The sequence below is a fragment of the Mauremys mutica genome, chromosome 10, assembly GCF_020497125.1.
Source record: "Mauremys mutica isolate MM-2020 ecotype Southern chromosome 10, ASM2049712v1, whole genome shotgun sequence".
In the NCBI taxonomy this organism is placed as follows: Eukaryota; Metazoa; Chordata; order Testudines; family Geoemydidae; genus Mauremys; species Mauremys mutica.
The window spans coordinates 62,791,395-62,801,689 of record NC_059081.1 but is presented as its reverse complement, the minus strand read 5'-3'; the positions used below and the strand labels follow the sequence as shown (position 1 = coordinate 62,801,689).

Sequence of the window (10,295 nt, the reverse complement as noted above, 5' to 3'; positions counted from 1 at the left end):
CTAGTTTCTGTGACCTAGATCAGCACCTTGCAATCTGCCCTGAATGAAGCACACAGTGTGTAGCTACACTGTCCTGGGTGCTGACAGAACAGGGATTGAATTAGGATTCGACCACCAGAACCACAGGTTGAAAAAACACTGTTCTACCGTAATGACGACCTTTCACGGACCCCTTAGCATAGTCTGCAGACGGCCAGGGGGCTGTGGACCACAGCTTGAAAACCACTGGACTAGCATATTGGAATGGAAGCAAAAGACTTCAATCATTGCAATTGCTACAACTACGCTACTTTTGAAAATAAAAAAAAATACATACATTTATAAAACATCAATGCTTTTGAACCAGATTTCTACGTATTTATGGCTAATGGCAAAGTTCTGCCATAATCAAACCCAAACTCCCACTGGGCATCATCAAAATCAGCAGCATTTTTAATGCATTTTGCTCACCACACATTTTATATTCATATATAATCCACGGAAAATATTGAGACTGTATTTTGCATGAATAGAAGACCTTTTAGCCAAGTGCCTCACTGCACTCTCCAAATGCTTATTTTCACAATACTCTTGTGAAGTTTTATCATCCCAGTCATACAGGCACAGAAAGAATGGGATTTGTTTAGTTTGGAAAAGAGAAGCCTGAGAGGGGACATGAGAGCAGTTTTCAGGTATCTAATAGGGTGTCATAAGGAGGTGGGAGAAAACTTGTTCACCTTAGCCTCTGAGGATAGAGCAAGAAGCAATGGGCTTAAACTGCAGCAAGGGAGGTTTAGGTTGGACATTAGGAAAAAGTTCCTAACTGTCAGGGTGGTTAAACATTGGAATAAATTGCCTAGGGAGGTTGTGGAATCTCCATCTCTGGAGACATTTAAGAGTAGGTTAGATAAATGTCTATCAGGGATGGTCTAGACAGTATTTGGTCCTGCCATGAGGGCAGGGGACTGGACTCGATGACCTCTCGAAGTCCCTTCCAATCCTAGAGTTTATGATTCTATGAATCTATAAAGCCAAAATCATGATTCACCTCATGTTATTTAACTTATTTTAAACCATAAAGCTTTTCCTACTGCAGACATGGCTTCTGCCGGAGGTGCCCGCTCTCAGCAATCTAAACTAAGGTGAGGATCAGGAACTGTAACTAGGAGGAAGAGCAGACGGGGATATCCAGAGATGAGACACAGAGAAACGCTTTCCCGCAGTTACATTGACAGGAACGAAGGCCCAGATATTCCAGGTTATTTAGGTGGCTAACTCGCATTAATATCAAGGAGAGTTAGCTGCCTAAATATCTTTGAGGATCTGGTCCAGACTCTCTATATGCAGGTGTGATGGGGATACTGCGTGAGCGGATCTCGTCCCTCCTGCAGAAGGCAAGTCAGATGTTTCTGTAGCACATGATCTGTGGCTCCATGGAGAGGGCCAGGGAAGGAGCATGAGGGCTGAGGGTGGCATGAAGGGGAAAGCTCTGGAGAAGATATGCATCATGCCCTCACCAACTGGACAAGAAATTCTGAAGAAATTTTGTGGCTGAGCCCTGGGGAATTTCCCTTAAACAGGGTACCAGGATCAGTCATCAAGTGAGGAGTCCCTGACCACATGGGTTCACTAAAGCTGCACTGACGGAGAGCTGGGGCAGAGCTGGAGGGCCCCAGGAATCTCTGTGGAAGCACAAGGCTTTTATGTTCATGTCTCTTTGCAATCAGGAATTCCCCTCAGATCTGTAGGGCTCGGGGGTCAAATCCCTGCTTCTTCTAGCAGTGGGTAAATAGCATCTTGTGTGAGAGATGACTTTAGAGGAACTCTGTGAATGGAAAGCAGGGGCGGCTCTAGGAATTTGGCCGCCCCAAGCAGGGCGGCATGCCGCAGGGGGCGCTATGCCGGTCGCCGGTCCCGCGGCTCTGGGGGATCTCTTGCAGACGTGCCTGCGGAGGGTGCGCTGGTCCCAGGGCTTTCGTTGACTGTGGAAAGTCCGCCGGAGCCACCTGCCGCCCTGGGGTCTGGAGCCGGCCCTGATGGAAAGACTGACAGTTTGCCTCCACGCAGCTCCCCTCATGCTAGTCTTTCTTCTACAGTTCTGGTGCATGCTGGGAGCAAGAGAACATGTGACAGAAACACTTTGAATGGTGGAGATCCATACCAGCATAGTGTAGGAGGCTACTACAATTTAAAGCAGCCCCAAGGCTCCCCTAAATTATGCTGGAGGACACACCAGTCTCCACTATGCCCAGGATCTGTCTCACTTGAGGATTTAGCCCATGATGTTCACATGTGTGGTCAAATAGGCAAAATAAGTTTACCCATTATCATCCTCTTTATAGCAAGTACTCACTGTTAATCATCTTGTGTTACCATTGTTATTTCGTTGTGTATGCCACTCATACCTACAGGGGAAGGCGGGGGAATTATTGAGTGAGAACAGTAAATGATGTCCCAAAGTCCGGCCATTAACATCCATTGTTGTACAGAAAATTGTAAAATTATTTCAAAACAGTGTGAAACTGCTAAGCCATTTAAAGATGACTTGCTATGCTAGAAAAAGAAAAAGGAGGAGGATCCTGGGGGAAAATAAATCCATACTCTTATGTAGATTGTCATCTCTTTTTCAGGTAGGAAATGTTTTCTCATCTGTTTGTACAAGTGCCTCATACAGTGGAGTCCTGATCCTTAATTGGTGGCCTCTACTTGCTACTGGAATACAAAATAATAATAATAATAATAATAATAAATACAGAGCTTTGCAATAATATTCTAAAGTTCATGCAGAAGATTGTAACAAACATCCCACTGGGATCCCATAATTCCACACAATCCAAATTCTAAATCCAATCCCAATCAGAGTCAAAAAGTCCCCTGAGTAGGAAATGTGTTTGTGATGGATTTCTGAATTCTTTTATGATACTTAGGAGCTTTGATACTATAACAACGAGGGCCTTCTATCTGTCAAGGAGGCACAGGCCGGCAGTGAGAGTGGCTCAGAATGCCTCCCAGAGCTCCACAGGGTGCAGGAGGTATGCACCTATGGCTACCCCTTCATGGAGCACAACACACTCCCCACTACATGCCAGTCACATGAGCCAGAACACGGGAAGGGACACGGCTCTACCTCCGCACAACCTCCTCTGGGGCCGGGTGCAACTTCAGGGGTGTATGGAGAGAGCTGTCCCAGTGCTCTCCCCAGAACAGGTACTGCTCTTTTGCCAGAGGTGAACCAGGGTGCACAGGCTCCCAGTATACACCCCCAACCCTTATGCACCTATGTAAGAGCCTTTCCGAATCGAGCTCTGATTGTTCAGTGGAAATTTCGGGGTCATTATGATCCTTATCATGCTATAATTGACGTGAACAGTAAACGCTTCTGACTTCAATGGCTGTCAGATCGGGCCAAATGCTGTGTCGACCGACACTCCACTGAAATTTCATTAACTTGGGATGGCATAAACCAGCATTGACATTTAGTCAATGATAATTTACAAGCCGAAACACACTATCTTGCTGCACCAGGAGTTACATTTTCTTGCTCATTTGTTGGTGCTTCCATTTGTTCATTGACTGATGCACTGAGGAGATGGCTCTAAAATCTGATACTATTAAAAACGTACACCATGCGTAAGGATATGAATATAAATATTTTAGAGGGATAAAAAAGATCAAGCTTAAAGCAATTTGCCAGTCAGAAGTAGGCATCAACACACATTTCCACTTGAGAGAAACGTTCACAGTACACAGTCAACACGCATCCTTTATTCCCAAACCCAGTCCTTCAGGATATTTTATGTCCCTACAGTTTTGTTTAATGTACAAGAACCAACAAATGTCACCCAGTTTCTTAATGTGATACTGACCCAGATCAGATTAGTTTTTATCAACATCTCTGCCACCCTTGTCAAATCCTCAGTTGTTGTTTCAAGTAAATTCTGCTGCTGACAGCCTCTTTGTAATAACAAAGCTTTGATAGCCTTTAAAGGTGAAATGAACAGTTTTAAAACAAAGACAATTGCTTCAGATTCCAAATCAGGAACAGAATGTATCTGCAGACTTACCTATGGAGAATACTCATAGTTTAAAACAAAACATTTGAAAAGCAATTCCTTCTTCTCTAATCTGCCAGCCCCTACATTCAGGATTCTGGGCCAAATTCAGACCTGTAGCAAGCGCTGGCCCTTGTTCTAACTTTGCACTTCAGCAGCTAACAGCACAGACATCTAAATCAATGGTGCGAATTAAGGGTAAATAATCTGGTTCACATAAAACAAGCAGGCTTAAGTCTTGCCCATCCTTCATAGTAGATGGGATTTTTCTGAGGTTCTAAACAGATAGAGGTGACTCTAGTGTGAAGTTAACCACCCAAAGACACTCAGTAGACACTGAAAGAAACAATGTGCTCTTGAGAGTTTAAGAGGCAAAGTGGGACAGTGCCTGGGCAAACTGGTGTGTTTAGGATCCACCTACCTTATTGTACTTTACTTATTATACATATAAGAGGTGTAGTGGATAATCTGACCCAGAAAAATAAAGCCAGCCCCTGTTATGGAGAAACTGCAGTGAACTTAGGAGAGAGACCCCACAACAGAGCAAATCATTGTTCAGGGACTCCACAGCTCATTCAACCACAGAGTACCTAATCCTCTAGTACATCCTCCTGTACTAACAAACTCCCATGGTTTACAGCAGGTGCATGATGCACAGATTAAGAAACAGAGCTGGTTGAAATTTTTCAGCCGAAATTTTCTACCACCGTAAAATGGGGTTTTGTGAAAAATTGAACTTTTCAGGAGGAAAAGGTTTTCAGTTACTTTTCCCCCCTTTTTTGGTAAATTTAAAAAAGAAACAAAAATTGTTTAGTTTTGAACTGAAATTTCAGATTCGGACAACCAAAAACTTTCCAAATTTTTGTTCCCTTCCCTTTTTTGCCATTAAATTCAATGATTATTAATGATGCCATTAAATGCAATGATTACTTATTAGCCAAGATGGTCAGGGATGCCACCCAGTCCTCTGGGTGTCCCTAAATCTCTGACTGCCGGAAGCTGGGACTGGATGACAGGGGTGTATCACTTAATAATTGCCCTGTTCCCTTTAGTCCCACTGAAGCATCTGGCATTGGCCACTGTCAGAAGACAGGATACTGGGCTAGATGGACCATTGGTCTGATCCAGTATAGACATCCTTAAATTCTTAATATTCATTATGTTTAAAGTTTGGGAATGAGGTCATGATGCGTATCTTTCTTTTCATCATTTTTCTTTTTACCACTGTGCAACTTTTTGAAAGGAGATGAAGAGACAGTTTCATTTTTCGAAGTGCCAACATTTTTCAGATTGTGAAAATTGAAACCAGCATTTCACTTTGAAACTAAATGAAATGAACATTTTGAGTTGACTCGGACCAAAGGAAATTTCATTGGGTTTTACAAAAAAAAAAATGAAAAATTTCAGATGAAATTTTTCTTGTTCAGAATTTTTGATGGGGAAATAAGGTTTTTATTTCTATGTTTATATTTTATCAGATCTATACATAGGAAGCCTTGTGCATGATTACATCTATCCCTTAGTCCCTCATTAGCTGTCTTCAGAGCATGGCACTCATCACTGTTAGCAATTTTGCAAGGAAATCCAGAACCGAAGAATTTTCATTTATCGAGAGTAATAATTGGGATCAAATCATTAGCTAGCATAAACCAGTGTAGCTTCAATGGACCTACACTGAATTTACACCAGCTGAATACCTGGCCCAACATCTGCAGTGATAGTCCTACAAGAAAAACTTTTATACAGGCTAAGTTCTGCTATAAAGTTAATTATCCAAGAATCCCTACCTGAATATGAGGAGGAAAAAAAATGGATTGTAACAGAAGGTAATAGATTAAATGAAAACCTCTCCCAGACAATTAAAGCCAAACCTGCTTTATTCTGCACCAAAGCTTTAAGTAGGAAGGTGTGCAGCGTTGTAAGCTAGGCACTGCTCTAACTCTCCCATTTGCACCATGCTGGGTCAGCTAATGTCATAGCTTGGAATCCTGCCCGCCTGATTCGTTAGCCACCACTATTATCATGCCAAATGGGAAGTTGTTAAGTATTCACTTATTAACAGCCAATAACATTTGTTCTTCTTGTTGTTTTCACACAAATAAACATACTGGCAGCTGGGTTTACTCTCAGCTTTGCTGAGTCACTGACCAAGGAAAGTCATTGTCCGGTCAATGTCTGTTTATAGTTCAGTCTCTCCACAGCCATTTTAAATTTCATCTCTTGAACCACCATCAGAATCCAAGAGATCATTTAAATGCCATTTGTGATCTGGATTTAGAAAGCCATGCCCACCGTATGTTTCCATTTGTTATTCTTTAAAAGCTAAATCAATGAATAGCCAACTGTAATCAAGCAGAACATTTTTTGATATTGGATTTTTAAATGAACTAAAAGCTTACTCTCAAATTAAGAATTGTACTTTAAACAAGCATTATCAACATCTAAAGCCCTGATCCTGCAAACACAATTATGCACAAATTTAACTTTATTCCTGGAAGTAGGTCCATTGTCTTCAACGGAATTGCTCCCATGATTAAATCAAGCATGTGTGCTCGTGTTTTCAGGATTGGGGACAATCAACACAGACTGTGGTACAGCCCATGGGTCAGATTCACCAGTCCAGGTGAGCTGAGGTTGGCACACATCTGGACTGAGTGGGTAAAGGTAGTATTAATTTACATTGTGGTTAAAAATAACTTAATGGAGATATCTTATCTCCTAGAACTGGAAAGGACCTTGAAAGGTCATTGAGTCCAGCCCCCTGCCTTCACTAGGAGGACCAAGTACTGATTTTTGCCCCAGATCTCTAAGGGGCCCCCTCAAGGATTGAGCTCACAACCCTGGGTTTAGCAGGCCAATGTGCCAAACACAGAGCTATCCCTCCCACCTTTGAATCTCAACTCAGAAAGCCCCTGGTTTCCAGCACAAGCTAGAGCAGCTTCAGAACTAAGTATCAGAGGGGTAGCCATGTTAGTCTGGATCTGTAAAAATCCACAAAGAATCCTGTGGCACCTTATAAACTAATAGACGTATTGGAGCATAAGCTTTCATGGATGAAAACTGTGACAAAGTTCCTCCTCTACCTTGGTGGGTCCTGCACTTATTGGCAGATTTGCTTGTCTCATAGATTCACCCTGTGGGTCAGGAAACAGCCCAGAGACCTTCCTCTCTGGTAGAAGCCACAGTCCAGGTCAATTCCTCCTGGGTTTGATCAGGAGTTGAGCGGTTTGAGGGGAACCCAGGGCCGCCCTCTACTCCGGGTTCCAGCCCAGGGCCCTGTGGATTGCAGCTGTCTATAATGCCTCCTAGTACAGTTGCACGACAGCTACAGCTCCCTGGGTTACTTTCCCCATGGCCTCCTCCCAACACCATCTTTATCCTCACCACAGGACCTTTCTCCTGGTGCCTGATAATGCTTGTACGCCTCAGTCCTCAGCAGAATGCCAACTCACTCTCAGCTTCTTGCACACCTCTTGCTCCCAGTTCCTCACACGCACTTCCTCTCCTCTGGCTCCCCCTGGCCTGACTGGAGTGAGCCCTTTTATAGCACCAGAGGGGCTTTAATTAGAGCCAGGTGCTTAACAGCCTCACCTGACTCTTAGCAGGTTAATTGGACTCAGGTGTTCTCATTAGCCTGGAGCAGCCCCTGCTCTGGTCACTCAGGGAATAGAAAACTGCTTATCCAGTGGCCAGTATAGCTCCATTCTACTACTCTGCTGTGCCCAACTGGCCTGGGTCTATCACAATACCCATTTCGTTAGACGCATGCGTCTAGCTTATGCTCCAATATGTCTGTTAGTCTATAAGGTGCCACAGGACTCCTCAGAACTAAGTTACTCTAGTTCTATCATGACATAACTCCATTGAATCAGGCCCATGGTGTTAAAACAAATCACAAGATGCAATAAAGAGGTTTGTCCAAAATATGGACAAAGTGCTTCCTGTGTGTATTTATTGTGATTCAGACCAATGTTGGGTGTCAACATTTCCTTTACATTTATTTTTAAAAATTTTAAAACCCCAAAAGCACTCAAAATTGAAACAAGACATTTTGTCAAATGAAACAAAAACAATTTGACAATTTTTCAATTTGCAGAAAATGTTTAAAAAAAAATCATTTTCTGTTTGACCCAAAATGACTTCCTCTGCCTTCGTTTTTCAGAATTACCAGTGAAATGAAAAAATCTGTTATTTGCCCAACTCTGATGTTTAGTCATCTCATCTGGGTGCAGACTCAACACCATGTGACCTGGATGCTCAATGACATGCCACAAATAATGAATAGCCAAAGATCTAGTCTCAGGAAATAGTGTTGCCAAGTCTCCAGGATTGTCCTGGAGTCTCCAGGAATTAAAGATTAATCTTTAATTAAAGATAATGTCATGTGATGAAGCCTCCAGCATGGACTGACCGGGAAGTCTTGGATCTGATCGCTTGTGGGGCGATGAGTCTGTGCTTTCGGAGCTGCGCTCCAAAAAATGGAATGCAAAGACCTACGAGAAGGTCTCCAAAGCCATGGCAGACAGAGGATACAGCCAGGATACAACGCAGTGCCGCGTGAAAATCAAGGACCTGAGACAAGGCTACCAAAAGATCAAAGCGGCAAACGGACGCTCCGGAGCCCAGCCCCAGACATGCCGCTTCTACGAGGCACTGCATTCATTTCTAGGTGCGGCCGCCACTAGTACCCCACCACTGACCGTGGACTCTGACGATGGGATAGTGTCGACGGCCGGTTCCTCGGAGATGTTTGTGGATGGGGAAGATGAGGAAGCAAATGAGGACGACGAGGCAGTCGACAGCGCTTACAACGCTGATTTCCCCTACAGCCAGGATCTGTTCATCACCCTCACTGAGATCCCCTACCAACCCTCCCCACCCATTAACACGGACCCTGAATCAGGGGAAGGATCACTTGGTACGTGCTTTAAACATGTAAACCTTTATTTATAATGGAGCGGGAATAGTTACTAGTTGAAAAGAAGGTCAATATATATGGGGATAGAACAGAAATCCTCTTGGGAGATCTCCTGCAGGTAATCGAAAAGCCTCCGCATGAGGTTCCTGGGGAGAGCTGTCTTATTGCGTGCTCCGTGGTAGGACACTTTTCCGCGCCAGGCTATCATCAGGTACTCTGGGAGCATTGCCTCCACGAGCATGGCAGCATAGGCCCCTGGTTTGTGCTGGCTTTCACGCAGCATGCGCTCTCTATCTCTGTCACTGTTCCTCCTCAGGGTGATCTCGCTCGGCGACTCCTGCATTGAATTAGGTGAATTAGGGTAATGTTAGTATTGGGAATGCTTCACTGTTCCTTTGCATAACAAAAAGCGTCGGTTTACAGCCACGTGGTGGAGGCTGCAGAGGAAAGAGAAAAGAGTCCAATACAAACAGTTTAATCCAGCGAGAAAGTCAGTCCACTGGCGGATAGAGCCGGGAGCTGGTGGGGGGCAGAGCTGGATTCTACCTCACTGTCTGACCTCTCCCTGTCTCGATCGTTACAGTGTGGAGAGGAACAATGACAGACCCCACAGGAGGGTGCTGGTTTGGTGCTTAACCACACGGCGAAGGAACGAGAGCCCCAAATTCCCCCTGGTGCTTTGGGAGCCAGGTTTGCTGTTTGAATTCTGCAGTTCAGATGACGTCAGGCCTGGGCGTTTCCCTGGCCTTAGGGGGCTGCTTTGCTCATAGCTGTGATGGCCAAGTGGCTAAGGTGTTGGACTCGAAATCCAAGAGGGTTTCCCTGCACAGGTTCAAATCCTGCTCACAGCAAGGCCAGTGTTTTAGCCACAGCCCATCTAAGAGGCCAGGGGTGGCTGAGTCTCCCCCAAACAGCCACCCATGCAGGGGGGAACACTGGGGATGTGGGGCGGGTCACCCCTCCGTGGGCCCATTGTTATATCCTTGGGGGGGAGCCGGTTTAGGAAGAAATCAGTTGAGGCCAGAGAGCTGACAGCTAACAAAACCACCATTTTATTTACAGAGAGAGAGAGAGAGAGCTCAGCCGGCTGAAGCTGGCTGAGCTAACCCATAATAATCTAACTCAGTTGCCATAGCAACAAAAACCATGCCAACCAAATACACAACACCCATTGTCATCTTTCGAGTGCTGGAAGCGAAGCTCCAGAGAAGTGGGGGCCCAACCTGCACCCAGCTCCGCTCTGCCTCTTAACCCGATGGCCTGCGCTGCCTCCTCCCATCCCCCCTCCGCCTCTTCCCCCAAGGCCTGCGCCCCACCCCCGCTGGGCCTTTTCCCCCGAGCCCCCT

At 44.9% G+C, this 10,295-nt stretch overlaps 1 non-coding gene across 1 annotated transcript; it reads left to right on the top strand.

Annotated features, from left to right (window-relative positions):
• Positions 1–9,718: 9,718 nt before the first annotated feature.
• Positions 9,719–9,800, top strand: TRNAS-CGA. Its single transcript has one exon. It is a non-coding gene; the product is annotated as a tRNA-Ser (tRNA).
• The last annotated feature ends 495 nt before the right edge of the window (positions 9,801–10,295 follow it).